Source organism: Lagopus muta, chromosome 9 (assembly GCF_023343835.1).
Source record: "Lagopus muta isolate bLagMut1 chromosome 9, bLagMut1 primary, whole genome shotgun sequence".
NCBI lineage: Eukaryota > Metazoa > Chordata > Aves > Galliformes > Phasianidae > Lagopus > Lagopus muta.
In genome coordinates, this window is record NC_064441.1 from 15,038,885 (window position 1) to 15,060,370 (window position 21,486).

Here is a 21,486-nt window from a genome sequence, read left to right on the forward strand (position 1 = left end):
AGCCCAATGAGGAGGCAGCTACACTGAAAGCTGCCAGCCCACTGGGGCTGACAGAAAGCTGTTGGCCCAGTGTGGCCATGAGCACCAGCAGGGCAACCAGTCTGCAGACTGTGTATTCTTCATCCCAAACACAGCTATTAAATACATGCCCCGCAAAAGTATTCTTTCAACAACATGCAATTCTGTTCTGGTCTCCACCTCTATACATACAGATTTCAAAAGATACTGATGACATTTTAAGTCAGATTAAAAAAGAGAAAGAGAAATGTGAAAATAATATTGAAACTCATCTCCAGCATGTCTGAGGTATAGAATATTTATTTTTGATAACTGCCTATTAGTTCATAAAGAGTGACTTTCATCTAAAATACAGTCCTGTGTTATTCACTGCAAAAATAATGAACACCTCATTTACTATTTGCCTTTTTTTCACAGAGCAAATGAATACCCTGTATTAAACTGCCCTGTTTTAGGGAGCCCATAGAGCAACACAGTACAGTCCATACAAATATTTTTGTTATTTTCTCATTGAGGGGGGTGGGAGAGAAGGAGAAGGGTAGAGACACCTTCTGATCCCCAAAGCACTTCTAGATATCAGTATTTAAGGAAGGTCTAAATGGAACTTAGTAGTGAAGAACACAAGTAAGCCTTAAGGAATAAATTATTTTTAATGTAACAACTACCTCTAAGAAATCCTAGTAACTTCAATTTCACACTTTCTAAAAGAAATGGGCAAAAACTGTATCTTTAATTGCACTCTAAATACAAAGAACTTCAATAAAGTAGTCTGTAATGAAAGCTATGTAATGAAATAATTGAGAAACACCCTTAGAAACACCACATGGCTCTTGTACACTTTCAAGAATGTCCAATTTACCTGTCTGAGTTGTGTAACGTTATGTAGGAATTTATCTTTAAGCAGCCTGATGTTACCAGGCCTCCCGTATCACTTTGTGTCTGACCATTCCTGATATATGAAGTTCACTCATCTCTGGGGCAAAAGGAAAAATTGCACAGTCCAACATACAACACTGCCAAAATCCTGTGACGAGACCATTGCTATGAACCAGTCAATAAGGTAATTCTAGAAGTCTGAGTTTGTTTCCGTAGCTACATAACATTACACAAACATTTTGGTTGCAATTTTGTGGCAATGGTTTCTGTGATTTGATTAAAATGCAGTGTCCTAGTCCTTGGAGCCTTGGGCTGTCTGATATCAGTGAAAGCCCTTTGGAAGTGCTACAATTTAAAATTACACCTTACCCTGTTTGAAGGGATATTTTTAAGTCTATTTATTCCGAATATAAATATAGTTCTATACATCACTGGTTTAATGTCTCTCTCTTGAGCTGGTCAGAAAGACACTGTGCCCAGCACCAAACATCAACAAATGGATACCCTGGGTATCTTTTTTTTCTTTTTTAAAGCAGCATTAAATGCTTTACAAAACAAAGTATCTTGTCAGCAAAGGCTGCACATCTAACCCCTTTACCGCAGTGACCTACTTATTGGAAACACTCCTATTGAAAAAGGCTTTTTCCAAGATCTAGCTTTTCAAACAAAAGCATATCTAAAATTAGGTGGAAAGCGTTTAAGGGATCCCTGAGTGGAGATAAGCAAAAGAATAAAAGGCAAAAGACAGGAAGTGGTGATGAATCACCACATAGTCAGTAGGAGTGATGTAGTGCATATTTCTATGAATGGCCATTCTTTGGCTTTATTATCAACAGCTTCACGCATTATTTATTTGTGATTATTTGTTTGGGTGTCAGGGGGATGCCTGTGCCTGCAAACCCCTAGAAACCAAAGTTTTATGTACATACAAAAGGCGCAGTAGCGACAGTGCAGGCAGCCACATCCCTGTTCAGCTGTTGCCCTTGACCTAAAGGGACCCTCCCTTCCACACAGCAACCCGACAGCACACATTTGGTTTCTGTGTTAATGTAGCTCTGGGCTTTTCTTGAGCTGGGTTTGCCAGTTGTACTGAGCTGTGACAAATTCTTTTGAATAGCAGGTGGGCTGGGCTGATTTCAGATTTGAAGTAATGCTGCAGGAGTGTGGGAAGAGATCAAATTTTTTTCTCCTCAACATGTTGTTCTTCCAGTTGGAGCCTACCTGAGCCTTCCCATAACTTACACATCTGAGCAGGTAGGGAGAAATACAAGGAGTGAATGGGCTCTGCAGTCCTCTTCCCAACAGAAAACAAAACATAACAGCAGAGCCACTTCTGGGTGTTGTTCCTCAGCATTTCACGTTTGGGAGGCAGAAAAACCTAACATCTTCGATATCATAGACTGAAGACCGAAATGCGTGTTTGGGGAAATGTGTTGTAGCACTCTGTTGAGGTAGAGGAGACAATTTTTTGGAGGTGATTGACAATGAGTAGAGGATCCCCAGGGCCAGAATCTGAGGAAGGAAGGTAAGATCTCTGTGTACGCAGAGAAAGACCTGTGGCTGAGAGGTACAACACAAGCAGAGAGGTGTATGTTATAGGACCACCCTGAGACATGCATGTTATTTCTAGAGACACAGTCCTAATGGTTCATAATAGTTATTTGCACTCAGTCTCTTTTTAACACCTAATTTTGGACATGAACTTCCTAGTGTATAACAAAAAAATACTTTACAAGAGATGGGACTGGGTTTCAGTGAGGAATGTCATGGGATATTTTCTTCTTTTTCCTCCCTTCCCCCCCCCCTTTCCCCTTCAGTTTGGTCTATATATTAACAAAATTCTCCCCAAAGAGAATTTGCAAGATATATGAGTCCTGTTCACTATAAGGCCTTGCAAATCCGGGCACACACTCCATGACCTTTGTACGTCCCAGTTCTTCCCTCACAGAGTCCAATGAATCTCCCTGTCACATAAATGCAATCTGAGGTTACACCCTTTACATTTCAGATATCACTCAGATGTTTGTGTCACTGAACAGCAGAATTATAAAAATAATGCACACATTACAATAGGATCAGATGAGTTAAATCCCTACTGCATCACCTGACCTTCCTTTTATTCCTTTATTTATTCTGCCCATTTCAGAAAATGGAGATTTCCACTTTCTCCTGACTATTAAAATGCAAGGGACGATGTGGAGAGCTGTTCTGCTCCCCAGGCTGCAGCGCAGAGGGCTGCAATCGGCTGCTCCGCACTCGCCTGGTGTGTGGAATACATATCCACATCAAAGGGAGTTCCTCCCGAGAACAAAGGTGGAATGCAAACAGGAGTGGCACAGGCTGCCACTGAAGAGAGGGGGCTGCTCCTGTTGGGCAGAGGATAAACACTGCCTCCGCCGCAGTCAGGAGAATGGTATGATGTAAATGGCTTTCCTGATTATTTTTATCTCACTCTCAAGAAAGCACTGAAAAATCCTAACGGACCTACACAGTTTATCAGATAAAATTATTGGGGAAGCAATTACCCACTCCTGTGATGCACAGGAGAGCCCCAGGAATAGTGCATGTGCTTCTGTGGTATCGGTAGAGCTTTTTGTCCCCTGAGCACTCTGAATCAAATTCCCAGCATCTGTACACTGCTCCTCTCCACCCCGCAGTTCTCACAACACAAAGCGGGGAGTTTCGATCTGCACAGCCCTTTCTGAATTCAAGGTGGGTTTCACTGTTTCTGTCACCAGCTTCCATTCCTTCGTGGACATAATGAGAAATGCATACCTTCATACAGACCTTCACAAAACCATATGAATCATATTAGTAAGATAAATAAAACCTGTTTGCTCCTTCCCTAAGTGCTATTATTGTGGTTTTTAATTGCTGTTAGGTTAAGCACCAATTTTCATGATTGCTTTCTGTATTACTTGAAGTCTTCATAGTACATACAGTAGCCTGCATTCTAGCCCACTCCTTATTTACAGGGCAGAAATAAAACAGACAGATGACAAGGTGATCACTGTCTGACATCACCTACCCAAAGCAAGGACTGCACCAGGTTAAGTGTTAGAAAGACAGTCCTTCCCAAGATATTTTAGGATGTGACTCATGATAATGACTAATAGAAAGTTACTTTACTCATAAATCTGCTCTGTCCTTAATCCATTTGTTATTCTTGTTCTTACAAAAGGCAAAATATTTTGGCAGAATGTTTTTACACAGATATAATACATTTACATGATTGACTCTCCGTTGCTGCTGGAAAAGCAAGCTATTGTTACATGAGAATATATTCTACAAATTCCTTTTTGGTTAACAATTTTGCAATTGGCAGTTCCAGGTGAGCCATCTAGAGGCAAAAGCAAGACTGTCTTAAGAATACTCTACACTAATAGCGTAATGAATTCCTCTCAAATAAACATCCTAAAAAACCTCATAGCATCATATGTACCAAGAGCTGAGAGAGATTGCCATCTGTTAAATTCATAAACCTCTTAAATGCTTTAATTTCCTGTATGCTTGAGCTATGAGTTTAACAGTTTCCTCTGCTTTTAAAAATGATTTCTGAGAGAGGTTTGGATTGCTTTATGCTAATGTAGTATCAAGAAAAGCTTATATTATTTATAACAAATAATATGCTAATTAAATAGGAGAGTGTGAAGTTAGAGGAAAAACTTGGAATCTCTTCCTGCTCTCGACTCACTGTGTAACACAAGGCTATTCTCTTACTTGGAGTCAGTTTTACCACCCATAAAGTAAGACTCATAATTTTACTGTCTTTGTAAAGTACTTTATAGTCTTTGGAAGACATACCAAAACACTACAATAAAGACAAAAGCACAGTAATACAGGGGTTGGCCATGTTTGCTTTTTCTTCCCTCTTGCTCAGTCCTTTTAAAATCAGAACTACATGGTGCATAAACCAGAGCACAGAAAACAGCTGCCTTTGCACTTAGCAGTAGCAGCACCACAACACAGCTATGAAAGGAGGATGAAAGTCACCAACCTAAAACACAGCTGGGGAGGTCTTTGATGAGAGGTGCACTTGGTGCACCCTGTGGGAGAGTTTAAAGCAGGCAGTCATCAAAGGCTTATTTACTATTAAAACTGCTAAATTCCTTTGAAAATGTTGGTATTCACACAAAATTTCCCTGTATCATCTAACTGAAACAATGAAATATGAGATTTTCTTCTCAACATACTGGCTAAAGCAACACAGCCAGAAGCTTGACCACTCCCGCAGGCACAGTGCTTGCAGCTGATGACACGGTGCAGTGGTGGCAGGGCTCCTGTGCTGTGCAGTGGGAGGTTTAGCTCCAGCCCCAGGGACTCCGAGTCCCAAATACCCTGATTTAGAAATTGGTGGTGTCCAATGAAGCCACATCTACACCAACTGCTAAACATAGACACAGTTGCTCTGCCTTCATCCAATTACAACAATCGCAAAGGGAAACAGAAGTGAAAAACCTCACTCAGGGGCATTGGTCCAAACCTACACATGGGTTGTCTCTTCTACACTCATGCTATCCTGGCTCTGGAGCTGGCAAGGCTCTTCCTGGACTACTGACAGGGTCTGAATGACCATTTAAACAACTCTGTATGAAGCCCAGGCTGTAATCAGTCTGCCGTTTAACTTTTCCCTGTAGTATAAAATGTGAAACCCGCATGAGCATATGTCAGGCAGATCACACAGTGTGTGAGCACTGGCGTGTGATGCTGGCTCACCAAGGGTAGAAGCTGTCCACATGGTGGTCAGCGTGAGCAGGGGCCTTGGGAAAATGAGGAACAGTGGAGTGATGGTGACCTCTCCCTTCTTGAGATTCACAGGGCAAGTTGGAATAGATGCTCTGGGAAACATATTGCATTCTTAAACAAGAAAAAAAAAAAAATAAATAGTGAAATGGGCGAGGAAAAGGAGCCATGGGAGTGATGGTTCCCACCGAGAGCTGGAACAAAAACAGAAAATGGCTTCTAGCCTAGAAACATAGGCTTCTATGCCAGTGCATAGAAGCTGATGCTGTGCATGGATTGGGATGGTTGAGACGCACAGACAAGAGTGAAAACTGTGTGGATCACTACCTTGTGCCATACATTAACAACCAACAGTCAGGATACAAAGCACAAATACTTCTGCCTCTGCTCACTCCCCCCCCTTACCCACACACAGGAGCTGGTGTTGTACCAAGGCTTCTATGAACAAGGCTGCCTGTGTTCAGAAACTCACTGGATGAGGAGTTCTGCCCCATGCTACTCCTGGTTTCAAAGAGACAAGGGCAGCCATTACCTGGCTCGCAGCACACCCCATATTCTGTGAGGAGGCCAGCTGGACTCCAGGCCCTACTTACTTCCAACAGTTCTGGTCTCCTGGGGCTTCTGTCTCTGACACAACATCTCATGTGCTTGATAACATATTTAAACATTTCCTCCTTCACCCTTTTCTAATTGGAATTACAGAGAATTTTTATTAACCATTTAAACAGTGCTGATAATTGCCCTTACGTAGGTGGGGATAGCTGGTATCAGCCTCCTAGTACATAAAAGCATTCACTAATTTCCCACAGCCATGAGCGGGATAAGCCTTGTGTATATATCACAGGCACATATTCAGACAGAATAAATAAATTCCATCCTACAGCTGTTTCCTAGGTAACCGAACCAGGACCACAGCAACAGACTGTGCACAGCTTAAGGAGTCTGAACAATGGGCTGCAGCATTTCCTCCCATCTCTAAACTTTTGATTACGTGAGGCTACAAACATGATAGAAATAAAAACGATTCAAGAATGAAATATGCCACCAAGAGATCTGTACCCATTCTCACATAGCCAAAACATGATCTCAAGAGCCCTGTGATACATCACTTCTGTAATCCACTCAGAGCTACCTTGTCTGTGCTTGGATGTCCTCCAGTGCCCAAACCTCTGCAAAGCTTGGGAGAGCTGGCACCAAAACCCATGTGCTTGGCAAGAATTTCTCAAATGTGAAATATAATCATGGAATCATTAAGGTTTGAAAAGACCTACAAGATCATCCAGAACAAATGTCCACCTACCTCCAATACAATCCACTAAACTATGTCTGTAAGTCTCAAAATAGGCTTTAATGAGTATGCTTAAATGAAATTTTTTTTATTTTTTTTTTTTTAAACAGGCTTCTGTTCTGGTCTTCTCAAGAAATGCAGGAGTCCCGTCAACCAAACTGGAAGGTCCCAGCAGGTGGTACCACATTGCATCAGCAAGGAGCAAATAAAACTTTTCCTTAGCTGAAGTCCTTGCACCTACAATGCTGACATGCTGCAGAAAAAAGTAATCAGTTTCTTTGAAACCCTACTCTGCCTTATTTTGTGCACAGAATGGACTGCCACGTTGGCTTCTTTATTCTTTCTAATCATGTGTTTCCTTCCAGTGGATGTGACTATCCTTGCTTTCAGCAAACTTTACAGTCTGTTTCTGTGGAATATAACTCCCTTTTTAAGTGCCTGCATCTCTACTGGATTAATTACACTTGGTAATATCTGGTTCTCTTGTGGCCTGCTTCTTTTTGCTGCCCGAAGCTGCCAGAACACATTAGCTCACTGGAATCATCCCCGGGTCGCTGTGCTAGGGAGCCAGGACAGGGGCAGGGCCTTAGGCCAAGTGCTCCCCTCCTGTGCCCACCAGGAAGGGACAACAGCCTGTGTGAAGGGCTCTGCTATTACACTGGGGACTACAGGACACAAATAAATCTCCAGTCTTAGGCATGGAAATAAGCAGGTGCAACTTCACATCTACAACACAAACAAAAGGAGAGCTGTTGTGAAAAATCTATGTAGACAGATGAAGGTAAAATTATTTGGCTTCCCACAGCGGCAAAGTCTAAAATACTTTCTGTGGAGGCCTTTCATTCAGCTAGAAAAATTAGAAAAAATAGATTACACTGAATATACTCTCTTCAGTATATGGAAAGGGTAGTATGCAAGTCATCAGCTGATAAGTGTTGTTCATTTGTGATGTAGCTACTGCTTTCGAATGTATATTGTGATACCTGAAATAAATGCACTTCTTTTGTTGTGCAGAGCCATAGAACAGTATTTCTGCCTCATGAAGTAGTACTTCTTGGTGGATTAGAATTACTACGAATATATTGCTCCAATGAAAAATAGCCAAATAAATAAATATTTAACCAAACTCTTTTCTGTTAGCTATAGGGCCCCCGAAAGGACAAATACATTTGGTCCTCAAAAGAATTGGGCTGATCTAGTTCTCATCTCCTAAGTGAATGTCATTGAAACACTCAAGAGAATCAATAAAATTAAGAATTTTACTTAAAAAGACTGCCTTCTTCAGATGTGCTAGCACATCTAGCTATTTTCTTTTTTTATTTTAAGACACAAAATGTGCCTGCCATTGCGAGGAAGGAATTTTTTTAAGTACCGACACCAAGGCAAATTCATATTCCTGTGTAAAAGGGTCAGAGGTTCTAAATACTATTGAGGAAAAAGAGGCCTTCTGTTCTTATGATGAATTACATGCAATTTTTAGAAGAGAAATTAGAATATGTGCTTATCCACCCAGAAACTGGAGTCCACAGGCTGGATTTCAGGAAATGTGGTGCCAGCTTTTCCCTGAATTACATTTGTGTGGTCCCAGTGAATATAATGGGGTTATATGAGGTCAAAGTCTACGCAAAAATGGGCTCAGCCAGACTCACCAGAGGTACATAGAAACCCTAGGGCCTAAGTCTGTTCTCTTTGGCAGTGATTTGAGTTTCATTTATATTAAAGTCTATCAATTTCAGTGGATGAACCATGAATGTATACCTATGTAAATGTAGCCAGAATCAGATCCCCCACAGCTATATCCGGCCCTGAAGATATGGAACAGAGTCAACTTATGATAATATGGGTTCAATGCTTTTGGGCTGTTTAACTTTGTATGCAAATTTTCAGTCCACAGGGACTCCCATCTCATCTGCTCCCTGTTTCAGCTTAGCAGCTCTTTGAAAATTGCTTATTCTGCCTTTTTGCTGTTCATCAGCAAATGGGACTTGCAATAGTTACTGTACAGTTCCAAATGAATCAAGGAAAACATATCTTCATCTAAGCTTCAATCAGAACATCCTCTGATGACAAGAAAAAGCTTACTTCTCACTTGGGTTTGCTTGTCAGAAATAACTAAAACAAAACCAAACAGCAAACATCACCAGAAAAAGAGATCTGATTCCAATTCCATAGTTTTTTGGTTGTTGTTTTTTGTTTTTTGTTTTTTGTTTTTTTTTTTTAAATCAATAAATCTTTCAGTTGCTGTATTCTCTTGCCTGAGTACACCTCCTTTAAAGTAGTATCACCTAAATAAAAATGACTAGAACCATCATCACTAGCTGCAAGTCATAGCCTTTCTTCAAAGCTGTACACTACTTTAAGGTAGAGTGAATACAGCAAGCAGTAAAATCTTGATGTGATTCATATTTCATCCAGCTAGAAACAACAGACTTCTCCTGGGGTGAAGCACTTTAATAAACATGACAGCTCCAGGATTTTGCCATCCAGCCAGTTCAGCTTTCCTCTGGGTAACAGGGCAGCACTTGATGCCAGGCTGGGCACACAGCTCAGAAGCATGTGGCTTTCTCCTCAGCAGAGCTGGCAAGCACCAAGACATGGCTGGCTGGCACCTCTGGCACTGGCAATTCAGGTGCAAGGGTGCTTATTTGGAATTAAAAAGTTAGGGATGTCTCTCTCCCGAGGACTTTGCCCTTATCAATGTTCATTGTCACCTAATGCAAACAGTAGATGGGGAGAGCAGTTGATCTGCTGACTGCCTCACCCAAGAAGTTGCTTCCAAATGCATTTTCTCTATGCCTCTTCTTACTAGGTATTCTTGTTCCTTCCCAAACGTGATTCAAAAGCAGCCTGCAGAATTACTAAACCAATGAATCACTATGTGAGATGGTTTGAATGTGAAAATGTAGAAGTGAACTTAAAAGTAGACAAGAGAAGCCAGAGCGGTCAGGCTTACTGCCATTCTCACAAAGGACTTCAGAAGAAGCATCTGTTCATATCACCTGATGACCTGGCTCATCCAATTCATTGTGAAGTACATACAAAGATAGCAAAAACTACTACAGCTAAGCTTAGAACAGAGCCATCACACACACATCTAATTCTGTAATACAAGCCGCATACAAATTTGAGATTATAAAATGAAATATATCCATGACTCGGCTTTTATCTTCCATTCAGTTTTATTTCCCCACGACTGTAAATAATGCTACACTGAAGCACAGCTTTGTCTCTGCCTCCTATTTCTACCAGTCTGTTTCCTGTCTCAGGGTTTAAACCAGGGGCTCTCCTTCTTTGGTTTTGGACATTAATTCGAATGAGTACACCACTCATGACTAGGGCTTATAGAAAGACCATAGAGCAGTTTGAACATCCTATCCCTTTTAACTAACACAGACCACTGGGAAAAGGTCATCTTTCCCATACAATACATAATTATGTGTTTAGTACACTAGGCTCAGTGCAGAGTCTAAAGGGCAACATGTAAGGGATGAAGAATCATCCTTCTCTCCACCAGCTTTGTGAACCCAGCAGCATTTTTGTACTTTTCCTTTTAAGGTTTGTTGATTTGTTTCAGTCATTCTCTTCTAGCTCCTTTCTAGCCTAGCAGACTTTTTGAGTATGAGTAAGAGTGAAATGAAAGTATAAACTAAGGTGGAGTAAGTTCAGCTTTGTCAAGTTGCACCTTATTTGCACATACTTAAGTACAAAACATACTAATTGAAAGAAAGTAAGCCTCAAGTATTAAGCTCAAATACTGCAATTATCAGCGTTTTTTCCCCTCTAGACTCTTAAGAAAACACTTGAAATGATGTTATGTAATCACAGTTCTCCTAGCGATGGATCAATAAAAGCACAGTACCTTGGAAGCAACCACCAGCTCAGTTTCTTTGTTGCTATTGTCTTCTTTTTAGAGTTATTTCTGGCCAAATCTGCCAAAGTTATAGATTTCATTTTCATGTAAAATCAAGTAGAAAAACAGTTATATGCTTTCTTTAGGTTTACTCAGTGCTGTACTTCTTTACTTCAGACTGAAGCAACAGTTGATTTTGATCACTAGTACACAAACTTTCATAAAGTTCCCACTGCACAGATGAGACAAAATACACCCTTATTTCTCACTCCAGTATAGACTAACTTTGTAGGCAGCTCGTACATTACAACACTTAGTTTCTGTGACTCTAGTTCTCTCCTGTGCTCTTCCTCATGTTCCTTAATCTACCTCAAATGCCACTTTCAATGAAACAAAGTTAAGGAAAAAAAATAGTTTAAATGACCAGTGCTATTACCTAAATTGCAATTACTCTGCTAAAAGGTCAGTGAACCATCCTGCTGGACTGGGCTTTCAGTCTTTAAAGGAAACTAGTGAGATTTAGATGCTACAGGCGCAATGCTGACATTTTGCTTGTCTTTAGCTATAGAAGACTGTTTTCTAGCTGGGGATTATCCATTTTCACAGAAGGTGTTTTGGACATCAAACCTTTTTTGGCACAGATAGATCAACAAAATGAGGTGAGTCAGTGCTTCAGGGGCCACTTCAGAGCAGGTACTCTACTAGCCTCTCTCGTGTGTAGGCTTTCAAAAATAACTGAACCAGACGAAAGGAAAAATTAAAAATAAATGTTGAAGTCTGCCAGAAACACACTTCACAGGTAACATGGAAGATTATACTGGCAGGATGCAGCTGTTACACCCATGTGAAGGTATGAACTGTGATATCCACATTTTGACTTTGAAGGATGAAAATAAAAGGCAAAACAACACTTGATGTTTGCCTCGTGGTGATAAATCACAAGTTTATAGGAGATGGATATTTCCAAGGCCAAATTCTTTATTTTTTCTTTTGCGGTGTTTACAAGTATTTGGAGATTCTCTGTGAGGAGAGAAAATGTCCAGTACACCCCTCAAGGTTACCAAAACCTAATGACCCAACTTAGTACTGACAGAGTAGAAGAGGATGTTTTGGTTCCACCTTGATAACAAAGTCCTCTGCTACCACACCAGAATCATCTGCATTTTTAATTCTCTACGCCCCAGGCTGAAAAACGCCTTTTTCCACGGCATTATATAATCTTTAATGGCAATCATTTAATTAATTTATTGTAATGACAAGCAACCCTGACACTGAACCCATCAGGGAACCGTACAAGCAATTAAAAATACAATCCTGCAGAAGGCATCAGAAAACTGATAACATAAAATGAAATAAGTTATTAAAGGGCCACTTAGAAGTCTTATGAACCTATAAATATAGAGCACTGAAATATATGAAGTTTCTTTTCCCAAATGCAAATAGCTAGTGCTGAGATATGTTGAAAAATAGATGGTATATAGTGAGAAGCAAGGGACATAGGTTTCATTCTTCAGGTCTAAATTACTTATGCTTATAACACCGCAAAACAAATTACACAAAAATATTCCATGTACTAGTAAAAGAAATTCCTTGCCTTTGAGGATTATCTATTCCTGGGATTGAGGTCGCGTGTCCAAACTTTGATTTTTCTGGACCCAAAGTATTATATTGTAAATGTTGATACTGCAATGAAAACGCTAACAATATTGTTAACATTGACTTCCCTTCCCAATTTCTGCAGTAATTTTTCCACCTCCAGGATTATATTACCTGCCAACACAACCACAAATGGCCTGGAAAAGAAGGAAATGTTATTGCATTGCTTTAGGCCATGTCTACATTGGGTTGTTGAACCACTTTAACTGTGGTTAGCTTGCATTAAAGTAGCTAGTGCATGCACTAATCCATTTTTTTCAGGGAGTTTGTTCCCCGTGGAACCTAGCTGTTCTGCTGCCACGAGCCTTTTGCTTAATAACACTTTCTGTCCTAAGCTGCCTCGATACTTGTACATCCCTAGGGTGTTGAGGCTGTGCTGGCCCAAAACATTTCTCTGTTTAAGTACCAATCACCCAGCAGACATTAGCACATTCCATTCATATAGCAGCTCTAGGACACAGGCATCTCCCTGAGTTTCTTCACAGATCTATGCATAGATCTCAGACCTGACTGCTCCTGTCAGAGACACAAAACTCACCCTTAACACAGTAAGTTATCCCACAACATAGATACTTCCACAGAATTGCTACAGAAAAAGACAAAAGGCTGACCAAATTTGACTCAAGACTAAGTCAAAGACAAGGACTCTGGCAAAGAAGATGACTGTAATTTTGACCCAAGACAAAAACGCAGCCAAAATCAACAAGGTTCTTATGCAGCACTGTGCTGAGTGCTGTTGACTGAACTCTAGGAAACCACAGAGAGCATGCAGTACCCCATGCATACATGCAGTCTGACCTGAAGGAGAACCAGTGTGCCTGAAATTCAGCAGACATTTTGGAGATACACAGAACCCCAGATCAGCCCCACTGGAACACAAACACAAACCACTTCAAAGCCACTGATGGGCCATGTCAACAAGCCTGGTGTCTATGTTATTACACAGGTAGTTCTGCTGATTTCAAAGGTTTTTGGGTTTTGTTTTTCTTACAAGCTATATTGCACCTGCCTTTTGACACTCTCCTGTACCTCTCCCCCCCAGCACACACCTTCTTTGCTCATTTGAACGTGATATTCGCAGCTTTCTTCACATTCTCTTGCCCATGCTCCAAAAACTAGGAATCTCCTCACAAATCTTATCATCACGTTAAAGATACATACCAGAAATTAAAAATACCAATAAGTATGTTTTTGTATTTGGGGCTTCATCCTCCTCATGCAACACATTATAGTGTCTCTAAGAGGAGCATGACCCTGCAGTAGTAAATAGGATAGGAAACATCACTTGTAGGATTACTTCTCCAAGTCCATATATAAAACCAGAGGTGCAAAGAGTGTTCATTACTCCATTCAGTGATCCTGCAAAGCTTGCCTTGCTGAGGTCTTTAGGGAAGACCCTTTTATTCCACAATCACAGGGCCAAGACTCTTTGTGTTTCTCTGGCAGAGAAAGATTGAATGTTTAGCATTTCAGACAAGAAAACTGCCTGCAAAGCCTACTGAACTATCCATAGCCCTTCATTAAAACTGTTTTATTTAAACTGTCTCAATATTCACATTTCAGATAGGCATGAGTCTTGATTCTCACTTCAACTCTCTTTCCAAATAGAACAGAAGATAGTAAATTTCACTTATTTCAACCTTTTGTATGAACAAAGGAGGGCTATAATTCCCGAAGAAATTAAATGAATGTACCACAGTGCTGCCTTTGTATTTCACTTTTATACCACAAGTTCTTTCCTTTAGTCCTGAATTAGCTGTGAGAGAAGGGAGAGGATAGTGCTGCAAATGTAGTCCTCTGACCTCCACATGCAAAGGTATGAATGTTAGCGATTACTGATGACAAGAATCTACTGCCAGCTAGGGACCCAGAGTAGCCTGCCTAGTCAGCACAGTGCTGCTCCAGAAAGCTGTGGGTCTGCCTAGTATCCTCCACTGCACCTCCTCTCCTACCCCCATTCTTAATAAACAACTGTTTCAAAAATGGACATGCTGTTTTTCTTTGTTCAAGGTACCTAAAATCAATCCTGCTGCTGCTCCCACAACCTTTAATTTCTAAACCACATTACATAGCAGTATACAGGAACACAGTCTTATTTTGTGTTGCACAATGAAAAACTGAATTGAGCCACCAAGTACATGTAAATACAGGTCTCTTACACCCAGATACTTCACCTTCTGCTGTACATTTTGCACCTTGTGAGAAGGCACCAAATTATTCAGGCTCTCACTGTTCATCTTCACTAACTGCATTTTTGGTTCTAAAGACAAACACTGATTTCACATAAGAAATGAAATAATTTGAACTAGCTAGTGCCATGGTATTCAATACCTTACACATTCTATCAAACATCAAAACCCAAAAGCACTCTAAGCATAAAGTTCTGCAACCAAACAGATCCTGAAACAAAACGGCAATACTGCTGCACCAGACTATACTGAGCCTTGTCTATACTGATTGTTAGGAATGCTGGGAAAAAAAAAAAAGACTTGTTTTAGTCTTATTTCCTAAAGGAATTAAATTTATGCAATCATGTTGTGTGCACAAGCATGTCAGTCTACCCCAGTAACATTTGTACCCACTGGATTATTTCAAAAGAAAGCCCAAAGACACTGAATTTCCACAAACTCAGTAAAAATAAGCAGATGGGTGGAGGCAAACAGCTCACTCTTTATTGCATATCAGAGAATCCACACAGGTAACAGCTGTAGGACACCAGATTTCTGTAGTCACATGCTCATGAAGCAGCTTGGTTTTGCTCCTTTTTGTCATTCTATATTTAAGACTTGCAACTAAAATCATTTAGATTGTTTTGTTTGTTTAAACAGAAGGCCAAGTGTCAATGGCTGCACAAGGGACAGGACAGCATTAACAAATCACAGAATCATATAATGGTTTGGGTTGCAAGGGACTCTTAAAGGCACACTCTGTTCAACACCCCCCCAGCATGGGCAAGTACAATTTCCATTAGATCAGGTTGCTCTAAGTGCTGTCCAACACAGCTTTGAGCACTTCAAATGAAAGGATGTGCACAACTTCTCTGTACAAGCTGTTTTGGAGAAGAAAAAAAAAAACAACAAACAGGTTCAGCTATAAACTAGGGACAGGGACAGAAGTATTCCTAGGTGAAGATTTGCAACTTATAATTACAATTTCACATTTTCAGTAACTTCAGTAACTGGGCTAGCACTAAATTAAGTATGGGGCTTCTCTTGGTCTTCATGGGACAAATTCTGTGTGACTAGAAATCCCACCCAGTTCATGAATTCGACACCCAGGGAAATTTTGGTCTGATAATTCTTTGATAGGGTTGAATTCTTCAAAACCTGCATGAACTACAACTACAGCAGAAAAAGTTGTCACGTTTATTTTACTTTCCACAGTTCATCTCTCACACTTGAAGAGCCAATGACGTGTTTAGGCAAATAGCATTTTTCTAGCTATGTTTATAATTTTGTTAGGAAAATAACAAACTACAAATATGCCCATTTAAATTCATAGATACTAACAGGTCACTAGAAAACATATTTTGCACTGGAAAATTAGACTTAACACATCTTTCTGGATAAGCGATGATACTCTACGGAAGAATTAATGATTCATTGTGGATTGTAACCATGATAGTCCTTTTTTTTTATTTATTTTTTGAGAATACACATCACCAACATCCACAGAACCATCCCTACTTACTGAACACAATCCAAGAAATATGAGAAACACTCCTGAATGAGAGAAAGCTAAGTGACAACTGAGGAAATCTTTATTAGTGTAAACTACATAATTTTTCAGATTTTTATATTTGCCCATTACACAGTTTCTTGAGGACACAACCTAATGCCAACAATTCCCACTGTGCACAGATAAACTCGTGCCTATACAGACGTGCAGGTACATACATGCTTTCATGTTCCTGCATGCACGAACACAAAGCTTGAATTCTTTACTGCATTGCAGTATGAGGACATTGTACCGTTATCTCCAATTCCACCAAGTTGTCGCACCTCTTACAAAGATTTACTTGTAAACCTAAAGACATTTTATCCATATTTATTTTACCTAGAACTCAGTGTTTTGTGTCTGACAAATATAAAGCAACTGCCAGTCGCAATGAGAGTTACAGCCCTAATAGCTAAAAAGGCATCTTCCTTGTGTTACAAAAGGCTGCCTAGAAGTTACTGTGAAACAATTGGTTTCCTTAGTAGATTATATAAGGTAATCTGTTACTATGAAGTAATGTTGCTTTATAAAGCAGAATACCAACTTCCTAGCAGATGCCAGGAAAAGCAACAGAAAAAGCATCTAAAAAAAAAAATTACTAACAGTTTATCATAAAAGTATTTAAAATCAGAATGTATCCTACTCCAGGAAGAACAATTGGGATTACAGCAATTATACAGTAATTGAAAACTTTGTTACTGCGATAATGCTATTGATTATCTTCCAGTGAGATGTTGCTGATACTGTGACACAATCAACCAGGCTTGTTAGGAAGAAGTTGGAATTCAACCAAAAGAGCATTGCTATTTCTGTTTTCCAGAGACTATTTATACCAGCTGCAACTAACAGTCCTTAAAGACCTTCCATACGTGCTGTAAGGAATGTTAACCTTGAAAAATAAAAGATCTAGGTGATTTCACAGCTGTAGCACGTCACAATGTGATCAAGATTCCCCAACAGTGGAATTTAACTATTTTAATGGAAGTGCACTAGTTGATTGAAGACACATGTAGTACTCATGGGTAGAGAGAGAGGACATCCAGGGCCCTTACATTGTCCAAAAAAACACTAATGGGGACCCATGAGTACACTACAGCCAATTTACTTTAGTTTAAGTGAATTCTGGAACCTGAAATTATTAGATACAATCAAATTTCTTGCATTGCTTAATTTCACTTTTGCCTTATAGCCTGATAGCTGGAACTCAGATTCCTCATTCCCACTTGTTTTATAAACCATGCAATTACTACAGCTCATTTTGGGTTTGGTAGCCCGGATTGTATCTAAGGTTTTGTATTGCATATCTTAGAAATTATAAAGATTTTCTTAAAGTATAAGAAACATAGCAGCTGTTCTGTGCAATGCCTTGACACACTGATTTCTAAGAAGTACGAGCCACGCATAGAAAGGTGGCTAGGTCAGTGCTTCCAAGTCTTTACTCAGCAACAGAGCTGTACAGTTGAGGACTCCCATGTGAGCTTACAAATATATAAGGGGCAGTATGAATCTTTATTTTTCCTAGTTGGAAAATAAGGTTAACTTTCTACAGGGAAATTATCAAAGAAACAACTACATAACATAGTCACGTGTCCCAAGCATGAGCCTGGAAGGTTAAAATTTCGAAGAGCCAGAAGCCTTCAAAATCTAACTTTTACTGAGTTCCTAAGTCCCCTTGAAAAAGATCTGCCTTTCTGGAGGCCAAGGCTATAACATTATTTCTAAAGAACTTCAGAAGGGTCAGGGCTGCACACTGGCTGTTACTCTAAACCATGCCCACAGCTCCAGCCCAGCCAGAGGAGCTGCGGCGATGTGTGAGCATTATGTAAGATGTTGGCCCCAGTAATGAGCACTGGCCCCTGCGGCCTCGTGAAACAATCAGGCTTTGCATGCCAAAAACATTATCACTTGAAGAAAACAAAACCTCTGCAAAGTCAGATCTTTTGGATTTATGGACATACCTAAGTACTCTGCCAGATCCTTTTTTTTTTTTTGCATTATTATTTTAAGTTCAGATTTTCGTTGGCTGAAGAGCTTCTTAATTGTGGTTGTTTGCTTTACCACAACCGCTAGCGACTGGGAATGTGACTTGAAAGAGTCAGTATATCAAACATTGCACAAAGGTGCTGTGCAGCATCCCAGGGCTGTAGACAGGGAAGAAGGTCTCTTCCATTAATAGTTATCTCCTCGCTTCTCATTCCTTTATCCAGTTTTATCTCACCATGGGCCAGGCCCTTCCCAGAGGAACTGGACAAGCTGAGAGGAGCTGTGGAACCACTCCCCCTTTGATCCCTCAGCAAAAGGCTCCTGTTGACCACACAGCCCTGGGCAGTGGAATGGTGATGCTAAGATGTTCTCATGGAAAAAAGTGAAATAAAAACTGATCCAAGATGTGTTTTTGAACTGCTGAATCTTCCTTGCTTAAGAATGATCTCCCCAACCCTTTACAGGGAAGAGGTGACTGTACATTTCTGAAATCACACCAGCTGCCTCCCCAGTTCACACTCTCACTCCTCAGACTCTATGCTCCCAATGGGCTTTCTGCACTGCCCTGCTTCTCATATTGGCTCTGAGTTTTAGCTGCTATAAACTCAGCTCCTTGCTTAGAGCAACTGGAGATCTCTATTCTCCACTACTTTTTTCAGTGTTTTTTAACTATCTGGTATCATAAAGAAAAATGGTCTCACACAAATGCTATGATGGATGTCCATATGTTAAAAATTCAAAGATAAAGTTTGCCACAGAACTTACAGTATAGAGTTGAACTGCTTACAAGCACACAAGTCGCTAATTTCCCATCAATAGATCCACACATTATTCTCCAATCACATGCCCATATTGTAGAGGATCTTTTTTCCTCCTCCTTTAAAAACAAACTAACTTCATTCTCTTATGCAAAGCTGCTTTGATTACCTTTCAGACCCTTGCCTTTATTGCACAATGAAAGCATTTTACAGAGAAACACATGGCCATACTCTGGGGGTTTTGAATTTGCACTACAGATTTAGAAAAAACTTAATCTCGTGCTTCAAACTTCACTGGCAGTAGCTTTGGACTACCTTCACTACCTTCACTAAAGAACGCAAAACCAAGTTCTGATTTTCCCACTGAAATATATGGGATTATTACTTGCTCATACACTGTTGAACTGGAGGCCTTTAGAATAAATTGTGAAAGCAGGGACAAGGTCTTTTGCATCCAAACTATGTTCTTTCTTCATTTAATATTTTCTTGACACACAGTACTGTACGTAAAATGAATCTGAATTTTAGATTAGAATATCAATTATCATACTTAAGAAATCATATTTCTGGTCATGGTATTGAAGGGAGTGAGAGGCACCAAACACATGGGACTGAGAACAAAATAAGCTCTCAGTCATGCAGACATTTGTAACTGGGAGATACCCAGATAACACAGGATATTGTATATAAGATCACGATTGAGGCTGAAGTCAAATCCTTCATCTATTATCAGAAGGGAAGAAAACTAGATAAATACAGACTCCGTAAAGCTGGTTAATACTTTGCCAGTATATTTTCTGTCAAGATAATCTGGGGTTTAGGTTAGGCCATTTATTGCAAGTTTTCTGATTAAATAGCTCTATCACGTATTAGAACTTCAACTTAAGTAGATTGAAACTGATTCCCTAAGAATCAATCATGTAAAAATCAAAAGCTGTAGATGCCTCTGTTCACTGCAGGGGAGTCAGACTAGATGACCTTGCAAGGTCCCTTCCAACTCAAACGATTCTATGATTCTAATAATTCAATGTTATAGGTATTTAACGCATGTGCTGAAGATTTACACAGGACAAAGATGCAAGTTGAAATGATTCAAACTCACAAAATCCCAACAGAAATCTCCTGGATCAAGTTGTACCTTCAGCTGCAACCAATTAATTCAAAAGAAAAGTGTGTTTATAGATTCTAGGTGGTCCAAGTGGCATCTTATGTTTAGGTCAATAAGACAAAAAGCATTTAGCCTAATTAATTATTATATGAAGTATATATTAAGCACTACAACTAACCACTGATTTGTAAGACAAATGACTGTGCTTTTTTAAAATAAAACAAATTTAAAAAAAAAAATGACTTAGATGACAGAGGTTAATTCTTCTGTTTACAGGCAGTGCTTCCATCTAAGTATCTACACTCACTTTGGACATGTGTAAGTTACAGTCAGGTGCTGATAATTGTATATGTAAGTATGGGCTGAATAAGTTTTTAAACAGATTGTTTGATAGACAATGGCAGTAATACAGCCAAAGCCAAACTGTAGCTGTGCAACTAAAAGCATTGCTGCTGGTTAGCTATATTTTTTGACGTGACATGCTGCTCAGGAGTTATTTGTAAGATGTGTCCAGTTTAAAACAATAAAGGAAAGGCATTTTATTTATGATGCAGTTATCCAGCAATGCACATACTGAAGTGCACATTTCAGTTTTACCAGCATCCCAGGTAGACATTCTTTCTTTACATGTGCTTAAATTTTCACAGTTTATGTAAATACTTTTTTTTTTTTTTTTTTTTTTCCATTTCAGAAGTGTAAAGCAAGGTAAGGATGCTGCTAGCCACACTGCGTGGAGTTTCCAAATGCATTAAAGGAAGCACTGTGCGTGATAAGCGCTGATTTTACTTTTGAATTCATTACGAGACCAAGTATGGCTCATAGCAGCTTAACTGTTCAGGAGAGAGGCAAAAAGGGAACCGACAGAATTAAAGTGTCTTATTTCTGTAAAAAGCATGCTTTCCCCTAGGACCACAGGAAGAAGGAACAAGAAAGACACCAATGGCTTCATGTTGTCTACAGTACCATAGGAGAGATTACCTAATTCTTCAGGGCTTGAGGACAAAGCGGGAAGAGAACTTTGTGTTCATTCTCTAGAACTGAATGCTCAAATGTGGACCTCAACTGAAAGAAAACTGGGTTTGAAATTTTTATGGAAGATAATTTATTTCCCAATTATTAACATATCAACCTTACAAGGTAGGTTCCAGCTGATACCTTATATATTGGAACTATCACACTTATTATTAACTACCAAAGCTGACCACATTGTTGTTTACATATGTTCTGATGGCCAAATTCAAGTGAATCAACTTCCGCCTTCAAAGTAACATGCAAAACTTTCCAACCAAACAGTAAGTCATACTGACTATTCACTTCCTTTGTTCACAGGGTCAAAACAAGCCCTGAGTGCAACAACAGGTAGGTGCTTTGCAGAATACAAGCATAAGCAAATGGATTCTTAGATGGACAACAGCTTTAAATGTTTGAGAGAACATTTATGAATACTTGTGACAAATGATTGCGATTACATGTCATTATAATTAAAAAC